The sequence below is a fragment of the Balaenoptera borealis genome, assembly GCF_965194805.1.
Source record: "Balaenoptera borealis genome assembly, chromosome: 7".
Lineage (NCBI taxonomy): Eukaryota > Metazoa > Chordata > Mammalia > Artiodactyla > Balaenopteridae > Balaenoptera > Balaenoptera borealis.
This window is the reverse complement of record NC_138864.1, coordinates 10,085,849-10,112,122: the sequence shown is the minus strand read 5'-3', so window position 1 is coordinate 10,112,122 and position 26,274 is coordinate 10,085,849. Positions and strand designations below refer to the sequence as shown.

General features: G+C 39.5%; 2 long non-coding RNA genes across 9 annotated transcripts in view; one reads left to right on the top strand and one right to left on the bottom strand.

Moving 5' to 3' along the window:
• Positions 1–26,274, top strand: part of LOC309632312 — a 1,044,736-nt gene that overhangs the window by 309,494 nt on the left and 708,968 nt on the right. The gene's annotated exons all lie outside the window — the stretch shown is intronic.
• The window catches only part of LOC309632306, a 75,422-nt gene that overhangs the window by 40,381 nt on the left and 8,767 nt on the right, over positions 1–26,274 (bottom strand). Inside the window, exons 3-4 of one of the 8 annotated variants that reach the window (XR_014246842.1) lie at positions 7,670–25,883; positions 5,349–6,214 (exon numbers count right to left, since the gene is read on the bottom strand). This is a non-coding gene — a long non-coding RNA (uncharacterized lncRNA). Of the gene's footprint in view, positions 1–5,348; positions 25,884–26,274 lie in introns of those variants that run through there. The other 7 variants (XR_014246843.1, XR_014246844.1, XR_014246846.1 and 4 more) reach the window with 7 other exon arrangements.

Here is a 26,274-nt window from a genome sequence, read left to right as displayed (position 1 = left end):
CCTCATGGGAAATGCAAACCAAAAAACTACAGTAGATACACACACGAAAAAGGAAAAGCAACCCAAACACAACACTAAAGATGGTCATCAAACCATCAGAGAAGACAGCAAAAGAGGAAGGGAAGAAAAAAGACCTACAAAAACAAATCCAAAACATTTAAGAAAATGGCAATAGGAACATACATATCAATAATTACCTTAAATGTAAATGGATTAAATGCTCTAGCCAAAAGACATAGACTGGCTGAATGGATACAAAAACCAGACCTGTGTATATGCTGTGTACAAGAGAACCACTTCAGACCTAGGGACACATACAGACTGAAAGTGAGGGGATGGAAAAAGATATTCCATGCAAACGGAAATCAAAAGAAAGCTGGAGTAGCAATACATATCAGAAAAAATAGACTTTAAAATAAAGACTGTTACAAGAGACAAGGAAGGACACTACATAATGATCAAGGGATCAGTCCAAGAAGAAGATATAACAATTGCAAATATATATGCACCCACTATAGGAGCACCTCAATATAAAAGGCAAACACTAACAGCCATAAAAGAGGAAATCAACAGTAACACAATAATAGTGGGGGACTTCAACACCCCACTTACACCAATGGATAGATCATCCAGACAGAAAATTAATAAGGAAACACAAGGCTTAAATGACACGTTAGAACAGATAGACTTAATTGATATTTATAGGACATTCCATCAGAAAGCAGCACAATACACTTTATTCTCGAGTGCACAAGGAACGTTTTCCAGGGTAGATCACATCTTGGGCCACAAATCAAGCCTCGGTAAATTTAAGAAAACTGAAATCATATCAAGCATCTTTTCCGACCACAATGCTATGAGATTAGAAATCAATTACAGGAAAAAAATTGTAAAAAACACAAACACATGGAGGTTAAACAATATGTTCCTAAACAGGCAATGGATCACTGAAGAAATCAAAGAGGAGATCAAAAAATACCTAGAGACAAATGACAACAAAAACACAGTGATCCAAAACCTATGGGATGCAGCAAAAGCACTTCTAAGAGGAGACGGTTATAGCAATACAATCTTACCTCAGGAAACAAGAAACAACTCAAATGAACAAGCCAACCTTACACCTAAAGCAACTATAGAAAGAGGAACAAACAAAACCCAAAGTTAGTAGAAGGAAAGAAATCATGAAGATCAGAGCAGAAATAAATGAAATAGAAATGAAGAAAACAATAGCAAAGATCAATGAAACTACGAGCTGGTTCTTTTAGAAGATAAACAAAATTGATAAATCCTTAGCCAGACTCATCAAGAAAAAAAGGGAGAGGACTCAAATCAATAAGATTAAAAATGAAAAAGGAGAAGTTACAACTGACATCACAGAAATACAAAGGATCATAAAAGACTACTACAAGCAACTATACACCAATAAAAGGGAAAACCTAGAAGAATTGCATAAATTCTTAGAAAGGTACAACCTTCCAAGACTGAACCAGGAAGAAATAGAAAATATGAACAGACCAGTCACAAGTACTGAAATTGAAACTGTGATCAAGAAACTTCCAACAAACAAAAGTCCAGGACCAGATGGCTTCAAGGTGAATTCTATCAAACATTTAGAGACGAGTTAACACCTATCCTTTTGAAACTCTTACAAACAAATGCAGAGGAAGGCACACTCCCAAGTTCATTCTAAGAGGCCACCATCACCCTGATACCGAAAACCAGACAAAGTTATCACAAAAAAAGAAAGTTACAGGTCAATATCACTGACGAACATAGATGAAAAATCCTTAACAAAAAACTAGTAACCCAAATCCAACGGTACATTAAAAGGATTGTACACCATGATCAAGTGGGATTTATCTCAGGGATGTAAGGTTTCTTCAATATACACAAATCAATATACACCACATTAACAAACTGAAGAGTAAAAACCACATGATCATCTCAAGAGATGCAGAAAAATCTTTTGACAAAATTCAACACCCATTTATGATAAAAACTCTCCAGAAGGTGAGCAAAGAGGGAACCTACCTCAACATAATAAAGGCCATATACGACAAACCCACAGCAAACATCATTCTGAATGGTGAAAAACTGAAAGCATTTCCTCTAAGATTAGAAACAAGACAAGGACGTCCATTCTTGCCACTTTTATTCAACATAGTTTTGGAAGTCCTAGCCATGGCAATCAGAGAAGAAAAAGAAATAAAAGAAATCCAAATTGGAAAAGAAGTAAAATTGTCACTGTTTGCAGATGACATGATACTATACATAGAAAATCCTAAAGATGCTACCAGAAAACTACAAGAGCTCAACAATGAATTTGGTAAAGTTGCAGGACATCAAACTAATACACAGAAATCCTTGCATTCCTATACACTAAAGATGAAAGATCAGAAACAGAAATTAAGGGAACAATCCCATTTACCATCACATCAAAAAGAATAAAATCCCTAGGAATAAACCTACCCAAGGAGGCAAAAGACCTGTACTCATAAAACTATAAGATACTGATGAAAGAAATCACAGATGACACAGATGGAGAGATATACCATGTTCTTGGATTGAAAGACTCAATATTGTGAAAATGACTATACTACCCAAAGCAATCTACAGATTCAATGCAATCTCTATCAAATTACCAATGGCATTTTTTTTTTTACAGAACTAGAACAAAAAAATCTTAAAATTTGTATGGAGACACAAAAGACCCCGAATAGCCAAAGCAGTCTTGAGGGAAAAAAACGGAGCTGGAGGAATCAGAGTCCCTGACTTCAGACTATACTACAGAGCTACAGTAATCAAGACAGTATGGTACTGGCACAAAAACAGAAATATAGATCAATGGAACAGGATAGAAAGTCTAGAGATAAATCCAAGCACCTACGGTCAAGTAATCTATGACAAAGGGGGCAAGAATATACAATGGAGAAAAGACAGTCTCTTCAATAAGGGGTGCTGAGAAAACTGGATAGCTACATGTAAAAGAATGAAATTAGAACACTCCCTAACAGCCTACAGAAAAATAAACTCAAAATGGATTAAAGACTGAAATGTAAGGCTGGATACTATAAAACTCTTAGAGGAAAACATAGGCAGAATACTCTCTGACATAAATCGCAGCAAGATCTATTTTGATCCACCTCCCAGAATAATGAAGATAAAAACAAAAATAAACAAATGGGGCCTAATTAAACTTAAAAGCTTTTGCATGGCAAAGGACACCATAAACGAAATGAAAAGACAACCCACAGAATGGGAGAAAGTATTTGCAAATGAAGTGACTGATGAGGGATTAGCCTCCAAAATACACAAACAGCTCTTGCAGCTCAATATCAAAAAAACAAAAAACCCAATCAAAAAATGGGCAGAAGATTTAAATAGACTTTTCTCCAAAGAAGACATACAGATGGCCAAAAAAACATATGAAAAGATGCTCAATATTGCTAATTATTAGAGAAATGCAAATCAAAGCTACAATGAGATATCACCTCACACCAGTCAGAATGGCTATCATCAAAAAATCTACAAACAATAAATGCTTGAGAGGATGTAGAGAAAAGGGAACCCTCCTACACCTTTGGCAGGAATGTAAATTGGTATAGGCACTATGGAGAACAGTATGGAGGGTCCTTAAAGAACTAAAAATAGAACTACCATATGACCCAGCAATCCCACTACTGAGCATATACCCTGAGAAAACCATAATTCAAAAAGACACATGCACCCCAATGTTCATTGCAGCACAATTTACAAAGCCAGGTCATGGAAGCAACCTAAATGTCCATCAACAGAGGAATGGATAAAGAAGATGTGGTACATATATACAATGGAATATTACTCAGCCATAATAAAGAATGAAATAATGTCATTTGTAGCAACACGGATGGACCTAGAGATTGTCATACTGAGTGAAGTGAGTCAGACAGAGAAAAACAAATATCGTATGATATCGCTTATATGTGGAATCTACAATAATGGTACAAATGAACTTATTTACAAAACAGAAATAGAGTTACAGATATGGAAACAAACTTATGGTTACTGGGGGCGGGGAATGGTAGGGAGAGGGATAAATCGGGAGATTGGGATTGACCTATACACACTACTATATAAGAAGTAGATAACTAATAAGGACCTACTGTATAGCACAGGGAACTCTTCTCAATACTCTGTAATGACCTATTTGGGAAAAGAATCTAAAAAAGAGTGGATATATGTATATGTATAACTAATTCACTTTGTTGTACAGCAGAAACTAACACAACAACTATACTGCAATTATACTCAACTATAATCCAATAAAAATTTGAAAAAAAAACTATAAAGCTACACAACACAAAGAGGAACCCTAATGTAAACTATAGATGTTAGTTAATAATAATATATCAATATTGGTTCATTGATTATAACAAATGTACCACACCAATGCTAGATGTTAATAGAAAAAAAGAAAAAAGAAAAAAACCCCAACTCTTAAATAAAACCTAAAGTAGTTTTCATAATCCCTCTACCATGTCATTTCACCCCATTATCCTATTTTTCTATTACCTTCTGGACCCAAAGGCAGGCTTTTTATTCAGTCCCTATTAAACTACACTGTGCGTTTATTAGTCTGATAGTGTTGGACCATGACTCTACCACCCAGCACGTGCCCTATTCCCTGGTAGGTACATATACTACCCAGTAGTTTGGTGCGTATGTTCTTTGTTCATGTATATGTCATAAATTAAAGCGAATGAACCAATTTCTTCAACAACTATCTGTTAAGTAACTGGTGTGTACCTGGCATTGCTCTGGTATCAGTGAACAACATATATGTGCTGGTGGAAGTTATATTCTTGAGCAGGAAGACAGACGATAACCAATAATACCACAAATGAGTTCTCAAATAGGTTAGAAAAAGCTAAGCATCATGGGAAAAACAGAATGGGGTGGAGGGGATCATTCATTATTCAAATGCCCTGGATCTGAGCGAGGAAGGAACACGGCGGGTTTGAGGCAGTGTAGAAAGGCCAGTCTGTGATGGCCACGCGGAGAGCAGGAGACAGTGGTCCAGATGAGGCCACAGGGCGCTGTGAGGCCAGAGCTCGCTGGGCTGCGTGGGCTGAGGGGAGGGCTTGGAACTCTATGCCCTCCTTCCCCCCGCAACAGAAAGCCATTCCACGGTTTTAAACAACAACAGGGATGAAACGAGCCTCTCGAAGAGAGAACTGACAGGAGGGAGGTGAGAGGCGCCACGGGGAGGCGAGCACCAGCAGTCCAGAGGGGCTGCGGGGCTTGGAGCAGGACAGCGGGGAGACGGGAAAGCGGGGGCCGCTGCGAGGAAGGGCTGACTCCCCGGCCTCCGCCGTGAACAGTCAGGCGGGAAGGGGCAGCGGTCACTGAGACGGGAAGTCCTGCACCAGGAAGAGCAGTCCCGGCAGCCTGATGGGGTGTGGGGTGCCTGTGACGTCCACAGGCAGGAGAAGCGGCAGGCAGGTGCGTCTACGGGCCTGGAGATCAGACGCATGCGTTTGTTCAACAAGATATAACCTCCCCTAGCTAGGGTAGTATCATACTCACTGTTTCTACATCTTGCAGAGGTGTCACAAAGGCATGTTAGAGGAGATGAGAACGGGGTTTCACGCCACATGGACGTGAGTGAAGTTTCCTTGAGTTTACTGAGCTTCTCTGAGTCTCAGCTCCCTCTTTTGCAAGTTGTGGTCATCACTTCAGTGAAGGATTTTTGTCAGGCTTGAAAAAGATAACGTATTAAAAAACTCTAGCAGATCTTTTCTGAGATGAGAATCCTCAAGTCCCCCCGTCTCTGTCCCTCTCTTTATCACCCCTCCTCTATTTTTTCTTCTAGAGTTTCCTATTTTACTTTCAAAAAAGGAATTTTGTTCTCACATGTCTTGTCCCCAGTGTATCGACACAGTCTCCTCCTCAGTGACTGACATGCCTCTAATAATCTGCTCTAGGATTTTTTAACATTGACCGTAAGAAAGTTGTGGACTTAAGAACGCATCTTATTTTCTTTTTCAAGGCTTTACCTACATCTGAGACCCCCGTCTCTTACCAGCCTTGCACAAATCCTAAATGCTCACGAACAGCATTTGTCATAGCGTCAATCCGCCATCACTTGATTTCAATCCGGCTGCACTAGGCAGTGAAGGAGAAGCTGAGAACGTGGACGGATGGGTTCCTTTGGGGTTGGGATTTGACGACACAGCTTTGGTGGAAAGATAAGAAAGCAAGAAAAGCGCAATACTGATGTACTGTTGTAAAATGGTCCATCATTCCACTCAGCCTGGCTGATAGAGTGAACTGGGAAACTAGGATGATGTATACATCCCAGCGATACAAAGAGCAGCGTCACTCGGAATAAAAGAAAAGGCAAAGAGGAAGAACGGCAGGCTCGGTGAGATCTGAGTTCATTATTTCAGAGGTGGGATAATCACAGTGTGACCAAGAGAAGAAATTGCTTAAGTGAAATAGAAGTGAAGATTGTCAGGGTTCAGGAGAAGAATATTTTGAGAAAAATTATAACACGAGGTAAGAGTCTCTACCAGATATAGAAACATACTATAACACATCATGTTTAAAGCAAAGAAATATGGCAGAAAAACAGAAAAACATGTGAGTGGTAAAGTATAGAGAGCCCAGAAATTGACCTAGATCAGTGTGGGATTATTGAAATATTGCTGGACAATGAGTGGGAGACAGAAGAAACTTAATAAATTATATTGGGTTAAAATTAGAGAGTATTTTGGAAAAAGTAAATATATAACCATATTCAAAAATCTCTGAATATATCAAAGAACTAAATATTAGGGAAATCACAGACGAGCTTGCATAAAGGCAGAATTTGTTATAACTTTAAACTGTTGATATCATTTGAAGAATTGAAGCAATATAAATGTATGAGAGAAAAACAACAGATTCTATTACATAGGAATGTAAAATTTTTGTAAGCAAAGAAGGGTTAAAATAAAAATGCAACAGAAGACTGGGTAACACATACAAATAGAATGCATACATATAATAAAGCAAGTGGTATAAATTGCTACAACCCTAACGGAACGTTAATTGGCTATGAAAATATTCATATAATTTGGACCAGTACGCTAACCTCTAAAAATTTATCCTAAGGAAATAGTAAAAAGGAGAAAAAGTTAGGTCCATGAAAGTATTAATTGCAGGATTATCTGTAACTGTAAAATAATAAAAACAAACCAAATATCTAACAATAAGGGAATGGTTAAGGAAATTAGGACATCGTAGCTCAATGACATATTTAGCTATTAAAATGGTAATTTGGAAAACAACGTAATAACACAAAAAATATTTGAGATAATATTTAAAGGGTATGGTAACATTTATATGGTTATGGACAAACACTAAAATAGCACACTGGAAAGTTAACACAATTCTTTTAGTGTGTCAGCATTATGGGTGATTTTATTTTTTAAGTTTCATTTAAGAGTTTAAAATATTATATGGAAAATTCAAACAGAAGACACGCACAAGGTAGGAAGGACTACAGGTGCTGCTGAAACCAGACAGGTAAGTCACCCAGGCTAATGACACAGGCTACAGGAGTTCTGGGTTGTGTCTGAAGCCCCCAGAGGGTTTCCTTATCACCCCGATTCCCTCGCCAACACTAGAATTAATCTGTGTTACTCACAGGAAGTGGTTTGCTTAGATGACTGACTTAATGTCCTCAGATGAGTCTCCGCCCTGAGGCACTGCCCCTCCTGGTAACTACGCGCCACCATCATTTTCTAGGCAATAAAAATGTAGGACGGTCAACCCTAAGCTTCTGAAATGCATAAAAACTGACATTTTTCAAAGTTTGGGCTTTTTCAAAACTTCCTGAATCTTCTCAAAGCAAAATGGACCCATTAGAACCAATTCTATTGGTCTGTCACTTTCTCTGTGCCCAGACAGAGTAAGATTTCTTCATTTTACTCTACGTCCTCTGCCAGATAATTTGTGGATCTTTTGGATTATGGGTCATCAAAACATGGAGAAAAGAGGAGAAACGAGACCTGAGAGGAAGGAGGAACAGAGGAGGGCTAGGAGAGGCTATCAGTCTACAAACTAAGGCAAGGGGATGTGAGAGGAGAGGGTTTGCCACCAGAGGGCAGATCCAGGGTGCAAAGGAAGGGGGTGAAGGAAGGGGCTTTGGAGAAGGGCTGCTCTGGGTTCCAAGTCTCTCTCGATGTCCCTGCGAGATGCCAGCGATGCCTTTTTAATTAGTGTGTGGCTCAACCGTACTTTTATACGTGAGCCATTGATTTCAGGAAAGGAGCCACACTGGGCCTGAGAATTTATAAGTGCCTCCCTCCCCTCCCTATGGATACATCCTGGGACATTCTGGTGCTACTCCAGACAAGAGGCCGGCTGGTTCGTGCCTCTCCTCCTTCCTAAGGAGCAGGCCGGCCCTGTCGAATGGCTCAGGGGAGCCGGAGCTGAAAGTTCTCTCTGCTGGATGTTTCTGCCAAGGAAGGAAAGTGAAAGCAGAATCTTCAGCATCAGAGTTAAATGATAAAAGATGCCAACTAGAACAGTATTTCTACATATTTCCATTTTCCATGAGAGACTGTACCTCATGGAAATTCCTCTCTGGAGTAAAATAATTAAAGGTAGATACAAGTGTGTCCTTTTGTCACATTTTCAGTATTAGTTCTCTTAAGGGGTACTATTTAAAATATTTATCAACTGCCTAGGACACAGGCACCAATCATTAAAATGAAACAGACATTAGCCTTGAGTGGCTGGAGTGACAGGGCATTGTGAAGGCTTGGAGCAGTGACCATTTACCAGCCAGCTGGAAATACTGCAGTATTTTAACAAAAGTATGGCCATGTTGGCATTTACTTATTATCAGCCTTGGTTCTTCCTCTTCTCTTCTTCCCCTTGGTAGCTGCAGCCTCATTTTTGCCCCGCCCGACCCCCGCCAGCGCTGGGTGTGATTCCCTTTCTCTCTGATCATGAATTACTTCATGTGCCTGGTGGTGACCAGGATCCTACAGGTAGACTTACTCCTCAGATGTGAATGGGGGCAAGCGGGTAGTGGTGTGACAGCCAGGGTGATGACCCCAATTGTCATGGAAGCGGAGGAGGGTTTCCGTCTTGGGCAGGAAGGCAGAGAGTGCCCGCGGTGGCAGAATGGAGCCCGTGGGGACATTCCAGACAGGGAAACTTTTCCCAGTGGTGTAACACTGGGTGGCCCCTAACATCTCCAACCTTCTCAAAGCTGCAGACGTTGCTAGCTTTTGTGAGACCACCCAGACCCCTCACTGAGCCCAGCTGCAGCACTGTTTTGTAGCAACGAATCCCCTCAACGAATCCCCTGGATGATTTCCCAAAGGAGGGGTGGGAGCGGGGACGGGCAAGAGCTTCCTGTGAGCTACACTGATTTCATTAATTTCATCCTCACTACTTGTATCGTCCACTAGAACAAGTAAATCAAGTTATAAGTATGGCTGTCTCGATTCAAGCTGTAAGGAAAAAAAGAAGCAAGTGTTCCACGTTACAAATAGAAACAAAGGGAGAAGAATGATGCTTTAGAAGAGGTTGATGATTTTAACACCTCCACGTCTATACTCATTTACTCAGTACAGCAAACCCTACTTAGTAAAGTAAGACAAAAGAATGTCCTGTTAAAGAAGCACACAAAACATTTGCATTTGAATGAGTAAAATCCCAAAACCTCAATGCTGTAAAGCAGCAGCTGGGGTGCAGTAGAAGGAACTTCTGGACCAGGAGCTGAGAGAACTGGGCTCCAGGCCGGCTCTGCCATTCAGTAGCTGCCTGACTGTGCCCAGCTCAGCCGGTCTGAGCTTGGGTTTCCTCTTCAGTAAATGAAATGCTGGACTAAATGATCTCTACAATCCCCAGTCAAGTGAAAATCTCTCTTATTGTCGGCTGCAGTAGACACAAATAAATGGCAATTTCTAATCATCGCTGCCCTCCCCATCCAGCTCACAGCCAGGTGAGCCTGGTGGTCCAGGAAGTGGCAACGTAGGATGGTTTATTTGTCTATATTTCCCCCAGTGCTTCTCTTAAATAACTGATAGTGGCTGGAAAATGCTTTCAAACTTATTAGTCACTGGGCAGAGGTGAGGGGTTGAGCCTTAGACTGATTTTATTTAAAGACCATCAAAATCTGCAAACCTTCTATACTTTTCTTGCTACGTGTGGCAAAATCTTTTTTTCAGAAGCAGAAGTGTCAAACAACATTTTGTACGTGGTCCTACCCTGTCTAAGGTAAGGGTGACCTGCCTATAATTTCCCTCCATTACAGACACTCCAGGCTCCTTTAAGAATGGCTATCAGCACTATTCCTTGACAGATAATGTGCATTTCTTTATGGCATTTTGATTATTATTTCCTTAAGCCATTATTTAAAGCTATTATTGATATTTTACTTTTCAAGTGCAGGAGTGCTGTGCCTGGAAGTATTAATAGTTATGATTTGATGAGAACCTACCACATGCAAGTTTCCAGGATGGAAACTTTATATACAATATTATTTAACTGTCAAAATACCCCTTTGAGTGGAGATATTACTATCTCCAGTTAACAGATCAGGAAAAGCTAAAATCGCATTAAGTATCTTGCCCAGTGTCAAACTGATGGTGGGGCAGAAATCTGAACCCAGGCCTCTCCAACCGTGGTTTCCCACTCATCCCCTCCTCCTTCTGGATGCCAGGCTCACAGTTTTCATTCCCATGGTTTTTATTCCCAAATTCTTATAAACTCTTTATATTAAGAAATATCTGCTAGTATCATTTGAGTTCTTCCCAATATATTCCCTATAATTTTAGTATAATCAACTTAGAGCCTTATTAATAGTGAAGAGGTCATGCTTCATACAAGAGGGCTTGAGTGGACCTGAGGCAAATCCTCAAGAGACCTAACGATTCAGTACTGCTGCCTCCCAGTGGCTGTGAACCTTGAGTGACTATTGAGCTTTAGAGAGGCCTGCGATTATAGTGATTTTGGGTAGAATGAAGATATAGAGGAAGGAGAAGATAGGAAAGAGTCTAAGGAAATATATACTATGAGGCTTGATGACTGGGTATGGAAAGTGGTGGTAAGTGAGAGAGGTTGGAAAGTAGATGATGTTTATCGCAATATTGAAGTGAAATTACAAAGGGTTTGGTGGGGGACAGAGGGACTTGGAGGCCAGTGAGAAGACCAGTGGGTTGAACGTGGAGTTTCACTAACGTTTAGGAGGTGATCACAGCAAGAAAACAATCAGTAAATAGTCCAAGAAGGAACAGGAAGAGAGTAGAATAGAAACGGGGAAAGATGATGTTGAAGAGAATTTTAATGACTAAAGCAGCCAAGGGTGTAAAATTTCAGAGTTTATGATTGTATTAAGCTAATTGTTAGTTTAAGAAAATTGCTTTAAAATTACTGCAGCAGATTACTTGACTTGTAGAAATACACAGCAAAATAACTTGTGTAATTTCTCCATTATGTGTCATTCTTTAGTCCCTAAGAGCCCTGAAAAGAGATATTACACTGGTAGAGGAAAATGACCCCAGAAATGGGTCACGGTAGAGCCTGCAAAAGATTTGTTTTGCCTACTTTATAGTTTTTTATCAACATTATGAAAGTAAATCTTATTAATTTTATGAGTCAGTAATATCTATCCCAAGGATTGATATTTATGAAAGAAGTAAAACTAGAATGCTGACTTAAACCCCAGGGAGCTTTGTTATAATGAGAAATCCTCAAGACCTGAATTTAATCAAGAACTTGATGAGGATTTTACATTGTGCTATTAGTCATACTCCTCAGGATTTACCTCATCGTATACTCTTCCTTCATTTAATGATTTTTTTCTAACTTTGCTAAGTTAGAAGCATTCCAAAAACTGATCACGACGCAATAAGCATTACCAACAATGACCCTATCGTAGTGGAAATGACCTCATTACCACTCTTGTTGCCAAGAGCAGTCCAGGGCAGATGTGGTCTTGGTTTGAGATGAAGAAAACAGTCTTAGGATGAAACAGAGACACTGGGAAGATGTCTCCCCCCAAATCCCGATCTGTTCCTCTTACAAAAAGGATCATGAAACTTTGGTTCCAATACCAATGAACGCACCGCTGATTTAAGAGACAGTGCACGTCAAGCTGACGGTTAGAATTCTATACATGAGGCATGGACGGCATGACGTGAGCTTGGCTGCGGGTTTAAGAGCAATAGCTGGAGTCACAGCAGTGATTGCCCTGCACCTGTGGCCTCTGCTCCCAGTTACAGCACTGCCGTAAATTCAGACAACATCTCCCCAGCAGGCCTCTGTCACTACCGAGGCATAACTTCAAGTAAAGATGGCCTTTCCTTCTAACTTCCAGTTCCTTTTTCAGTCATTTACTTCATCATTACTCACGCTATTATTCTTTCATTCATTCAACAAATAATTTTTGGTTTACCTTTCTGTGTGCCTCTCCATGTACTGTTCTAGTGGCAAACAAGACAGACAGCATCCCTGGCTCTATGAGGAGGCAGAGCCGACGGGCCCCGCTGCTCAGGTCCTCCGCACTTCTGGTGGCTGAGCAGAGAGCTTGGGAAGGAGACCTGAGCCAGCTTAACAGAAGGACGGGCTAATTACTAGTTTCCATGACCTGGAGCATCCTCCTTTCCATCAAAGCCACTTCCCCGGCCAGGGAACTTACGTGATCTCAGGGATGTTCTCTGACCCTGTCCCTCATCCGCAAATGTGTGGAACATTGCGGGGGACTGTCCTTCTTCCTTGGTACCTTGGCCGTGGGTCATATCTACACCCGGCCTAAGCTCTGACAAGTAACAAGAGTCAAGGAGATTCTATCTGCTTCTACGACTTCTCTGAAGGTTTTTCTCAATAAACTCTATATCTGAACTGGATGGTGCTGCAACAAATAGATAGATAGAGATACAATTTCCGATCGCGATAAGTGCTGTGAAGGAAACAGAACAGTGCAATTGGATCGAGAGGGACTGAGGCTGGGTCAGGACCAACCTAGGCAGGACAGTCAGGAAGGGCTTCTTGGAAGAGATGGTAACAGAATCAAAGCAGGAGTGATAAAGGGCAGGCAGCCCAGCAGAGAAAGAACATTCAAGCACAGGGAACAGCAAGAACAGTGGCTTGGGTGAAAGGATGAGATTGAAATGTCTGTGGGACAGAAAGAAATCGAGCACCACAGTGAATGAGGGAAAGAGTATTAGGGGTGACTTCAGAGAAGTAATCAGGGGACTGGTAAGGAGATTAGGTTTTGTTCTAACTGGAATAAGAAGTTATGGGAAAAAAGAAAAAAAAAAAAAGAAGCCATGGGAGAAGTTAAAGTGAAGGATTAATAAAAATTGATAAGCATATGTAATAGTTTAACTCTTGGGTCTGGAGGAGAATGGCGTGCAGGTGGCATGGAGGGAAGTAGGGAACCAGTTAGGGGGCTACCGCCGAGGTCCAGGGGAGCGGGGAAAGGCAGAGGGGCAAAGGCTGCTTCGTCTAATTACGGGACCTGCAGCGAGTGTTGGTGGGATGGGAGAGGTGGGAACAAGGAGAATCACAGGTGATTCCAGCGGGGCTGTAGCCCTTTCAAAAACTGGTGCACACGATCACTCAAAATTCTGTAAAATTAACCACCGAGCAGAAAGTAGGAGGCCACGGGAAATAAAGATGAACAAAGACTGGAGGGTGCAGGGTGACAGGAAGTTGGAGACAGGCAGTGGTTCTCAAATATTCTCGGGAAGTGCTAACTCCTGCAGTTCCTTACAGGCAGGTGTCATCTGAGGGCTTCTTTTAGGGGCTCCCGCAAGCTAGCACTCACTGCAAAAATGTGGCAGATTATTCTTCAAACCTGCATTTTACAAGGGGGATGAGAAGATAGACTAAGCTTGTGAGAAGCTTTTTTCCTTTCTCACGGCCCTCTATAAAAAAAAGTTCAGGACCAGAGTCTCAAGCTGACTGGGAGGTTGGCCACCAGACTTTACCTCAGAAATTGAGAATGAGTCACAAGATTCCACGTAAGCCACAAAAGAGAAGTGGGAAGCAGACAGCACTCACCGAACTGCGATGTGCCAGGCCCCGTACACCTTATCTGTTAATCCTCCAAAAGAACCCGTGAGAAAGACGTGCTTTCCTTCAGGATCTGCAAGAACAAACTGAAGCTCAGAGAGGTTTATGAACAGCTCAAGGTGTCCCCGACGGTGGCAGGGATGAGTCCCGGGCTCTGCCTCCTGGGCCAGGTGTGGGGCTGCTACAGGTGACGGCACCTCCCCTCACACCATCGCCGTGCCTGCCCTGAACTCTGGCCTCTGCTTCTTTCAGCCACTATCACGAGGTTCACCCCTGGGACTGGGGTCTGCCCTCAGGGGAAGAGTCATAAAAATGGGAAATTTACCAAGTGACTTCTCTCCTTCCACTGCCCACCCCCCTCCAGAATCTGCCTGCTTTTCCTCTCTCTCCTACGTCTTCATGTAGTGTTTAAAATATATCATGTCGAGATTATAGTTATCTTCAGGAGAGTTCCTCGATACTCTATTACTGAGAAATAATGTTTTAAACAACAAAAAAATTCTGAATCAAATAAATGGTTTCTAAAAATGTATTCATTTTCTTTTCACCCTTTACTCTGATAGAATGAATGCTTTTTGGTGCTCACTCATCATCTCATTTTAGCCTCCTTTTGTAGAAGATCTAGTTGGTTCCTACACTAAACCCAGTGCCCATAGACTAAATAACCACACAATTCCACGGGCGTTTTCCACATCGCATTCTGTTATCTTATTTATGTTTCTGTACTGCCCTCTAGTGGCTGATTCTCTGAAATACAAATCAAAGTAGAGTAGGCCCTTTGTATCCATGGGGTCTGCGTCCGGCGATTCGACCAACCACGATCCAACATGTTCAAAAAAACAAATTCCAGAAAGTTCCAAAGAGCAAAACTTGAGTTTTCTGCAAGCTGGTAACTATTTACAAAGCATTTATATTATACTTATAAACAACTATCTACATAACGATAGCATTTACATGGTGTTAGGTACTATAGGTAATCCAGAGATGATTTAAAGTATAGGGGAGTTTGTGTGTAGGTTATATGCAAATACTCTGCCATTTTATATAAGGGACTTGAGCATCCATAGATTATGGATTTTGGTATCCACGGGGGTCCTGGACCCAATCCCCTCAGATACCGAGGGATGACTGTATTATTTTCGAAATGCAGGCACTTTTTCTAGAGGTAAGACAAATCTCAGACAGTTCAATTGGTTAGTAACAACTTGTAGTAGACATAAGTCTTCCTAACAACAATCTTACTGATTGTGAACTATTTCAATTTTGACTTTGACAACAATAGAAAAATTTTAAATGCTTAGAAGAACTTTAAAAGTTCTGGAGATGTTTAAAGAATCTGTTGGCATAGTTGGAATGTAGACAATAATTAAGTGTATTGGAAAAGACTCCTGAAAGCCCCTGGAGAAGAAAGTGCTGGGCCTAGAACCTGATTTGAGAGGAGGCCGGGTGAGTGTATGCTTTCTTGGAGTAACATCGCCATCTTGCGTCTTTCTTAGATACTGCTGATAAAAATAAGCAAACCCTTATTTCTTTTAGCACTCCTAAATGTTCTCTAATTAGAGAAATTTGAACATTTGTTTCAAGGTTCAAACAGAAGTTTTATTTATTTATTTAAAGAAGAGTTTTTTAAAAGACTGTATTGAGGTATGATTTACACTCAATAAAATGCACCCTTTAAAGTGCACCAGTTTTCAATGAGTTTCAAAAATGTAAACACCCAGGCAGCCATCAGAACAATCAAGTTGCATAACATTTCCATCACCTCCCAGAGGTACCCTTGTGCCTATTTACAGATAACCCCATGCCCAGCTGTTGCCCCGGGCAACCACTGATCTGCTCTCTATCATTAGAGATCAGTTTTGACATTTAGAATTTCATATAAACGAAATCATACAGTATGTACTCTTTTGTGCCTGTATTTAAGTATGTGCTTTTTTTCTTCATCATAACATTGTTAAAATCTGTTCATGCTTTTGCATCTATCAGTAGCTCATTCATTTTTGCTCCTGAGTACTATTCCTTTGTGTGGCTACTCCTCTATTTACCATTCTCCTGTTGATGGACACAGCTTGTTTCCAGTTTTTAATTATTTTGAGTAAGACTGCTCCGAAAGTATGTGTGTAATAAGTGTGTACAAATGTTCTCATTTCTCTTGGTAAATAGTTAGAAGTAGATGGCTGGGTTTCAGGGTAAATAGACGTTTAACTTTATATAAAACAAAGTATTTCTAGAATGGCCTTACCATTTTATTTTCCCAGGGCAATCAATGAGAGTTCCAGCTGAGTCATATCTTTCATATTTGGTGTTGTCATTCATGTTATCCATTATGATGGATATATAGTAGTAGCTCATGATGATTTTAATTTGCATTTTCCTGTTCACTAATACTGTTAAGCATCTTTTCATATGCTTATTGGTCATTCATATATATTCTTTTGTTAAATGTTTAATTAATTTGCTTCCCTCTTTTTATAAAGTTGGGTTGTCTTCTAATTATTGAGTTATAAAGTTCTTTATATATGCTCTGTATGTCTTTTGCCAAATACATGCACTGTTAGTATATTTTCTGAGTCTGTGACTTGCCTTTTTGTATTCTTAAGTGTCCTTTGAAGAGCAAACATTTAAAATTTTGATGAAGTCTAATCATCAATAATTTTTTATAGGTATAGCTTTTTGTTACCTATCTAAAATTTTTGCCTACAGTGAGATCACAAAAACTTTCCCCTATGTTTTTTTCTAGAAACCTTATAATTTTAATATTTATATTTTGGCCTATGATCCTTTTCATGTTAATTTTTGTAGATGATAAGAGGGAAGTACTGAGGTTTCTTTTTTCCTAGATAGATACCTAAATGCACCAGCACCATTTCTTAAAAAGACCATCCGTTCCCCTTGGCCCCTTTCTTGAACATCAATTGACCATATTTGTGTGGGCATATTTCTGGACCCCTTATTTTATTCCTTTCATCTTTTTATCAAAACTTAGACTTGTCCTGATTACTCTCATTCTATAAGTCTTCAGATCCTCCAAATGTGTCCTTGTTTTAAAATTATGTTGGCTACAGTATGTCCTCTGCATTTCCTTATATTGGATTGGCTGAAATGTTTGTTTGGTTTTTTTGTCCTTAGTTGTCTTTAACTTCATTTGAAACAATTTTGTTAGATTGTATTGTCACAGCTGTCATATAAGCGTGCATTTATAAAAAACTTATCAAAATTGGTGAATTTTTGTGTAGCCATTTTAATATCGAATATGGAAGAAAAAAAGCAACATTTTCGGCATATTATACTTTTTTTATTTCAAGAAAGATTAAAAACACAACTGAAAGGCAAAAAAAAAAAAAAGATTTGTGCCGTGTATGGAGAATGTGCTGTGACTGACTGAACGTGTCAAAAGTGGTTTGCGAAGTTTTGTGCTGGAGATTTCTCGCTGGACAGTGCTCCACGGTCGGGTAGACCTGTTGAAGTTGATAGCGATCAAATAGAGACATTAATTGAGAACAATCAACGTTATACCACATGGGAGATAGCTGACATATTCAAAATATCCAAATCAAGCATTGAAAATCATTTGCACCAGCTTGGTCATGTTCATCACTTTGATGTTTGGGTTCCACATAAGTTAAGCGAAAAAAAACCTTCTTGACCGTATTTCCTCATGTTATTCTCTACTTCAACGTAATGAAAACGTTCCATTTTTAAAACAAATTGTGACGGTCGATGAAAAGTGGATACTGTGCAATAACGTGGAACGGAAGAGACTGTGGGGCAAGTGAAATGAACCACCACCAACCACACCAAAGGCCGGTCTTCATCCAAAGAAGGTGATGTTGTGTATATGGTGGCATTGGAAGGGAGTCCTCTATTATGAGCTCCTTCCGGAAAACCAAACGATGAATTCCAACAACTACTGCTCCCAATTAGACCAAGTGAAAGCAGCACTCGATGAAAAGCGTCCAGAATTAGTCAACAGAAAATGCATAATCGTCCATCAGGATAACACAAGACCGCATGTTTCTTTGATGACCAGGCAAAAACTGTTCCAACTTGGCTGGGAAGTTCTGATTCATCCGTAGTATTCATCAGACATTGCATCTTCAGATTTCCATTTATTTCGGTCTTTACAAAATTCTCTTAATGGAAAAACTTTCCATTCCCTGGAAGACTGTAAAAGGCACCTGGAACAGTTCTTTGCTCAAAAAGATAAAAAGTTTTGGAAAGATGGAATTATGAAGTTGCCTGAAAAATGGCAGAAGGTAGTGGAACAAAATGGTGACTACGTGGTTCAATAAAGTTCTTGGTGAAAATGAAAAATGTGTCTTTTATTTTTACTTAAAAACCGAAGGAACTTTTTGGCTAGCCCAATACATTTTAGGATCTGCGTGTCAAGTTCTACGAAATAGCTAGCTGGGATTTTGATTGGGATTGGCATTGCATCTATTAATTTGGGGAGAACTAACATCTTAACAATATTGAGTCTTTCAATCCATGAACACCATATTTTTCTTTACATTTTAAATTTCTCTCACCAATTTTTTATAGTTTTCAGTGAATAGGTTTTGCAAATATTTTGTTAAATTTATCCTTAAATATTTCATGATTTCGATGTCAGTACATAAATATAATGGTATTTTAAAATTTTCATTTTCTAATTTTTCAGTATGTAGGAATACAAGTGGTGTTGTATACTGACCTTGCATCCTGTGCCCTTCTTAATTCACTCATTAGCTCTAACGTAAATTCTGGAGATTCCTTAGGAATTTCTACACACAATCATGTCATCTGCAAATAAAACAAATGAACATTTTTCTTTCCAAGACAAAAAATGCCTTTTATTGCTGTCTTGCTTTTTTTGTACTGGCTAGCCTGGCAAGGACTTCTTGTGCAAGGCCAAATGAAAGTGATGGGGATGGAGCCTGGTCTTAGGGAATATGGATTCAATCTTTTCCGTTGACTGTGATGTTAGCTGTACGTATTTTGTAGAAAAATGTCTTTTATCAGTTGCCTTTTATTCCTATTTTGGTGCAAGTTTTTGTAATAATTGCAGACTAAATTTTGTCAAATGCACCTTTTCTTCTCCTGAAGCAGGAAAATTTATTTTCCCCTCCTTTATTCTGTTAAGGTTGAGTTACATTAATTTTTCATATGTTAAGTCAACCTGGCACTCCCAAGAAAAATTCCACTTGGTCATAATATATTATGCTTATTATACATAGTTAGATTCAGTTTGTTAATAGTTTATTAATGATTTTTGCATCCAGGTTCCTGAGAGATATTGGTGTGCAGGTTCTTTTCTTTGATGTATTTGTCTGGTTTTGGTATCAGAGTGATGTTAGTTTCAAAAATTGAGTTGGAAAGGGTTCCTTCTTTATTTTCTGAAAGAGTTTGTGAATATTATTATTTTTTTCTTCTTAAAATGTTTGGTAGGGCTTCCCTGGTGGCGCAGTGGTTACGAATCTGCCTGCTGATGCAGGGGGGTTTGGGGAGATCCCACATGCCATGGAGCAACTAAGACTGTGCGCCACAACTACTGAGCCTGCGCTCTAGAGCCCATAAGCCACAACTACTGAAGCCCGTGCGCCTAGAGACCGTGCTCAGCAACAAGAGAAGCCACCGCAATGAGAAGCCTGCACACTGCAACGAAGAGTAGCCCCCGCTCACCGCAACTAGAGAAAGCCCGCGCGCAGCAACGAAGACCCAATGCAGCCAAAAATAAATGAATAAAATAAATAAATTTTTAAAAAAAGTTTTAAAAAATGTTTGGTAAAATCCACCAGTGAAGACATTTGGGCTGGGAGTTTTCCTTGTAGAAAGTTTTTTTTTTTTAATTTTTATTCATTTATTTATTTATGGCTGTGTTGGGTCTTCATTTCTGTGCGAGGGCTTTCTCTAGTTGCGGCAAGTGGAGGCCACTCTTCATCGCGGTGCGCGGGCCTCTCACTATCGCGGCCTCTCTTGTTGAGGAGCACAGGCTCCAGACACGCAGGCTCAGTAACTGTGGCTCACGGGCCTAGCTGCTCCGCGGCATGTGGGATCTTCCCAGACCAGGGCTCGAACCCGTGTCCCCTGCATTGGCAGGCAGATTCTCAACCACTGCGCCACCAGGGAAGCCCTGTAGAAAGATTTTTAATTATGAATTCAGTTTACTATATACATGGCTATTCAGATTTTCTATCAATTTTTATATTACAAAGAATTTGTCCACTGTTTTTAAGTTATCAAGTTTAACAGCATAAATTTATTTGTACTATTCTCTTTTTATCCTTTTAATGTCTGTAGGATTGATAGTGACGTCTTCTCTTTCATTCTTGGTATTGGAAACTTGTATTTCTTTCTTTTTTTTATCAGCTTAGGTATAGATTTACCAATTTTATTGATTTTCCAAAGAATCCTTTGGTTTCATTGATTTATCTCTATTGTCTACTTAAAAAGGTGGTAAATGTTTTCTGTTCATGGCCAAATAATAAATATTTTAGGTTTTCAGGCCATATGATCTCTAACGCAGCACTAGACAACAAGTAAATGAATAAGTGGAACTATGTTCAAATAAAACTTTATTTACAAAACCAAGTGGTGAGCCAGATTTTGCCTGTGAACTGTGGTTTGCTGACCCTTGGTTTATTTCAACTCATCTTCACTTTTTCTTCCTTGTACTTTGGGGTTCATATTCTCTCATTTTCTAGCTTTGTAAGGTAGAAATCTTAATCCTTCAGTTCTGAAGAACATTTCCAATGAGTTTAGAATTCTAGGTTCACTCCCCCAACCAGCACCAGTAGTTTAAAGATGTGATCAGTTTTAGATGAAATGCTTGCTCTTGGTCTTTGTTTCTGTGTATATATGTGTATTGCTTCCTTTGGCTACTTTTAAGATCTTTTTAATCACGATTTTCAAAAATTTGATTATGATAATGATATACTTTGCTGTGTTTTTCTGTTTCTTCAGCTTGGTTTTTTGTTTGTTTTTGTTTAGTTTATTGGATGTGTGTGTTAGTTTATAATTAATCAAATTTGGAAAATATTGTGTTCAGTGATGTCACATTGGTACCCTGAAGTCAGCAATAGTGTGAGTATTTACATCATAAAAATTGGCCTATGCTATAAATCAAGTCTTTTTTCCCCCATGGAGCCAGTTGTTAAAATTTACTGCCCACAGGTCACTAAAATTTGGTTTTCAATTTTTTTTCTTTATGTTTTTCTACTATGGTAGTTTCTGTTGCTATGTGTTCACATTTACTGATATTCTTAAGTTTTCATTGGATGCTATCCTTATACTGTAAATTTATTATTTAAGATACTGTATTTTTCAGCTCTAAAGTTCTGTTTGGTTCTTGTTATAATACTTTCCATTGATCTTTTCATGATGTTTTTCTTTGAATCCTTGACCATATATATATATATATTTTTGCTGCGTTGTGCCTTTGTTGCTGTGTGCGGGCTTTCTCTAGTTGCAGCGAGTGAGGGCTACTCTTCATTGCGGTGTGCTGCCTTCTCACTGCGGTGGCTTCTCTTGTTGCAGAGCATAGGCTCTAGGTGCATGGGTTTCAGTAGTTGCAGCACGTGGGCTCAGTAGTCGCGGCTCGCGGGCTTCAGTAGTTGTGGCACGAGGGCTCAGTAGTTGTGACTCGCGGGCTCCAGAGCAGAGGCTCAGTAGTTGTGGCACACTGGCTTAGTTGCTCGTGGCATGTGGGATCTTCCCGGACCAGGGATTGAACCCGAGTCCCCTGCACCGGCAGGTGGAATTCTTAACCACTGCGCCACCAGGGAAGTCCCTTGACCATATTTTTAATAATTGTTTTAAAGTAACTCATTGTTAGCTCCCTGTTATTGTTGACAGGAACACTGTCAACTCCTGTTTGGCCTCGATTGCTTCTTCCTTCTCTCCCTTCCTCTCTGTGTTTACTCTATGGCTAATTTAGTCCTATTACTAAGGTATCACCCTCCTGAGGTTTCTACTAAATGTTCCATATAGTTGACAAAGATTCCCCATTTGGCTGGTCAGAACTTGCATGTTTCCTAGATCTTGCGTTCTCTAGGAATGATTCATCTGAGAGCACCTGGTCATTGTTAGCCCAGCCTGGTGGAGTTTTACCTTATGCTAGCATAGCTCAGTTTTTATCAACAGACTCACAGAGAACCCTGAAGATTTCTACAGCTCTTTCTCCATCTAACTCCCTCCTCTATGCTAGTCTGTCCCAGAAATTCCAACATCTCAGACTTCTTGATCCCTAATAATTATCTCCTGAACTCAAGACCACTGCAAGGGATCCTCCCCTCAACCCTGCAGCTTTGCTTTAGACAGTGGCCTTCAGGCAGAAGGCTGGAGTGATTTTAAGACTCAGTGTTCAAAAGCGGTTATTTCATATATTTTGTCCAGTTTCCTCATTTTTTTTAAACATTGAGAGGACATGTCTTTTTCCAGTTTCTCCATCATGGCTGGAAGCTCAAGTTCTTATACATGCTTGACCAAACCAATAATCTTTCTTCATCTGGTATATTCAACCCCTTTGACCGACCTCTTAATAGCACTGCCAGTCTTAGGTGGTATGCATTATGAATAATACAAATGGAGGAGATATTATAATCCACTGAGTCAACACCAGCTATAACGGAGGGAGCTGGATGTTGTGGGTAGATAGATGGTCCTCTTGTGCAGTGAATAAATTATGTCCTTCCTTAGTACTTAATCCTTAGGTTGGGTTGAACTAACCTGAGGGCTAAGTATTAAATTTCTCATTTCTTAAAACAGCTAGAAAGTAACAATCTGAGGATTCACTCTGGGGTAGTAGAGAAAGAGATAAAATGCAAAAATAATTCTTTCCCGGGAGTTAGGAAGCTTGGCTCAAAGGCCAGGACTCTGCATTTGTAATCCTCCACACTTCCTTCTATTTCTATCTGTAAAAATGGGCAATTGAACTCTTTGTCCTTTAACAATCCTTCTGGCTTGGCGATTTTTACTACTGTTTTCTTTTCTCACTGTTATTCCTAGTATTATCCCATGTTAATTGGTGTAATATCATAGGCTAGAACGGTTATTTTCTAAAGGGTTAAATGATCCCTAGTGCATCAATTAGTAGAGGGTGGGTGCTAAGAGCAGTGCTAGGAAAGTGAATAAAAGATAAAAACAGGCATATCAAATAGCCTCTTGTAATAGTGTAGCGATCTCTGTATTTCCAGTTAAAGAGAGCTTCTGGGTTAAAAAAAATCACAAGATAGCAGGGCCTGATATTTTAATCTCCAATCTTCTTATTAAAATAGGAATGATTGTGAAGTAAAGCAGGAGCTCAGAATTCATCTCCTCCAACATCTAACGTAACTAACAATAATTATTAGCACAGTGAATATTTCAAGAGCAAGAACCAAACGAGGAAGAGCATACAACTTCATGCCATAAACTTCAGTAAGTAATGAAAAAAGAAAAAAAAATATTCTGGCATGGCTTGGCATAGCTTCCTAGCCTTAACCCTAAGCTCCAGAAATAGAGGGAATGAAATATTGAGAATTTCCACAAATATTTCTTACTTTGGAGAAAAGTAGTCGGAGGGTTGAACAGGAAGCTCAGGTAAAATTCAAAAAGAAATTGTAATAGGGAAGAAAAAATCTGACTCCATATTGGACGTATTTCTTTTACTTCAACCTTTGTTATACATAACAGCCCATCTCTGGGAACCCCACCTCTTATGCCTGAACATGAAGCTAAAATCCCTTTTTTCAGCTCACAGGAAGCAACCTGACCAGGCCCACCTGTGAATGGCTGCAGGAAAGAAGAAATTGACACACCCCCTTGGAGTCTGGAGGGAACCAGGAAATATTTCCAACAACTTATCATCTTTTTAAATTTTACTTCCTCACCTCCCGCCTCTCTGTTCCATAAAAGAAACTAGCACCCAAACCTGGGCAAGATGGGTCTTTTGGACACTAGCCCACCATCTTCTCAGTCTGCTGGCCTTCTGAATAAAGTCATTATTTCTTATCCCAACAACTCATCTCTCAGTTTATTGGCCTGTCATGTGGTGAGCAGTATGAGCTTGGTTGGGCTCAGTAACAAAATCTTCAGGAGTAAAAGCATCTACAGCAAGACACTGAGCAGGGGCAGAAGAGCTGTAAGACCTGTGTGGGTTGGAAGAACAGTCTGAGAGCAAGGGATCACCCACATGATAACTGGGTGCACTTTGGGCCAAGCGAATATTAAGATAGGGCACTGGGTCAGAGGAGAAAACAGAATCCATATCCTTAAGCAAAGGAAACATAGCTGGAGCCAGGCCTATGCCATTTCCCTGCATCCTCGGGCTACAGAGAAGGCAACAGGAGCAATGCTCATCTTCCAAGCTGCAGTTCTAAGGAAACAATCAGGACTCTGAGTATGAAGGACACTGGGGAAAACTCGGCCACACTATAGAGAACAAAGGGCAAGTCAAGCAGAGTAGCCTATGTTCTGCATATGCAAGATGAAAAGAAAGGACATAATTATACCATTCCCTGTATTTTTGTGGCTTTAAATTTTTTATAATAAATATTTTTAAAGGATTGTTTAAATTTAAATTATACAAGCATACAACTGAAAGGTAAATACAAGGAGATATGAAGATAGCATAAGACAAAGAGTAGAATCTCAAAGAAATATAAGGAAACTCTCTACAACTTTTTGTGACAAAAGAACCTTAATAAGGACATGAACTCCAGAAAATGATTTTTCGTCAGTAAAATTTTAAAAACAGAATAAAAAAGACAAAACTGTGCTACTGAAGAAAAAAATTGAGAACCAAAATAATATCAGGGAATGAATTAGAAACAACAAGAAAGAGAATAGAGAGTTAAAAACTGAAATAATAAAGTACAAAAAGGCTTGAGCTAATCACAGTGAACAGAGGAACAAGCAAGGTAAAACAGTTAAGAAAATATAATATATAAAGCAAAAAGAAAAGCTAACAAAAGGTCATTTCCTTAAACAGATACCCCAGCAGATCAAGCAGAAAACTTACTACAAAATTTCCCTGAAGTAAGAATCAAATAGTCTATGTAAAAAAATTACACAGAATATCAGTTTTTATTGAGACAGATCTTGTTTGCCATTGAATTTCAGGAATAGAGAAATAATTCTTTAATCGCATAGAGGGGACAAAGTAAGATGGGAATATTTCAAGCTAATGTCAAATTTCTCCCTAGTAACACTTAGTGCTAGGATATAATGGAGTAATTAATTTCAGCCAAATTTTTAAAACTAATGAAGTGACAATTTTATACCTACCCATGTCACTAAAATACAAAGACAGATATATTCAAACATGTGTGAACTCAGGAAATGTACTGTCTATAAGAACCTTTAAAAAAAATAAAACTACTTGACAAGGAAATTTAACTGATCAAGAAATAATTTTAAAAACATAGTTTAAAATCTGCAATCCCTTTCTCAATATAAATTTTCACAAAGCTCTATAAACATCTTCCTAAAAGGTTAATTCTACAGTGCAACAATGGAAAACAACATTTCATGATTTTTATATTCTTGTGATGTTACTGTGTCCAAAAATTATACTTGCTTGAACTTTTATTTCTTTTAGAAAACAGGAAGAAAAAAAGGCAATAAAAACTTGCCCCAATTTGCTAGGGTTGCCATAACAAAGCGCCACAGACTGGATGGCTTAAACAGAAATTTATTTTCTCACAGTTCTGGAGGCCAGAATTCTGAGATCAAGATGTCAGCAGGGCAGGGTTCTTGTGAGACTGCTCTCTTTAACTTCAGATGGCTGTCTTCTCACTGTATCTTCATATCACCTTCCTTCTGCACCTGTGTCCAAACTTCCTTTTCTTATAAGAACATCAGGCGCACTGGAATAGGGCCCACAATAATTACCTCATTTTAACTTAATTACCTCTTTAAAGGCCCCATCCCCAAATACACTCACATTCTGAGGTCCTGGGGCTTAGGACTTCTACATGTAAGTTTTGGGGAGACACAATTCAGCCCCTAACACTCTCCATGGCTCGATGTAAAGAAAGTGCAATTGAATGCCATCATGCTCCATTATTTAAGCCCCAGGGAATGCAATGAAAAGGTCAGAACCCCTTGCCTTCTTGAAATAAGTCAGCTGGTTATAGCTAGGTTTGGGATCAAAGTCATCTCATCCACTTTGTCTTGGGAGAGGTGCTGGACTTCTTATCATCTTGGGGGGAAAAAGGACTGACTACTAGTAGAGGGAAAGAGCACAGGACACTCAGT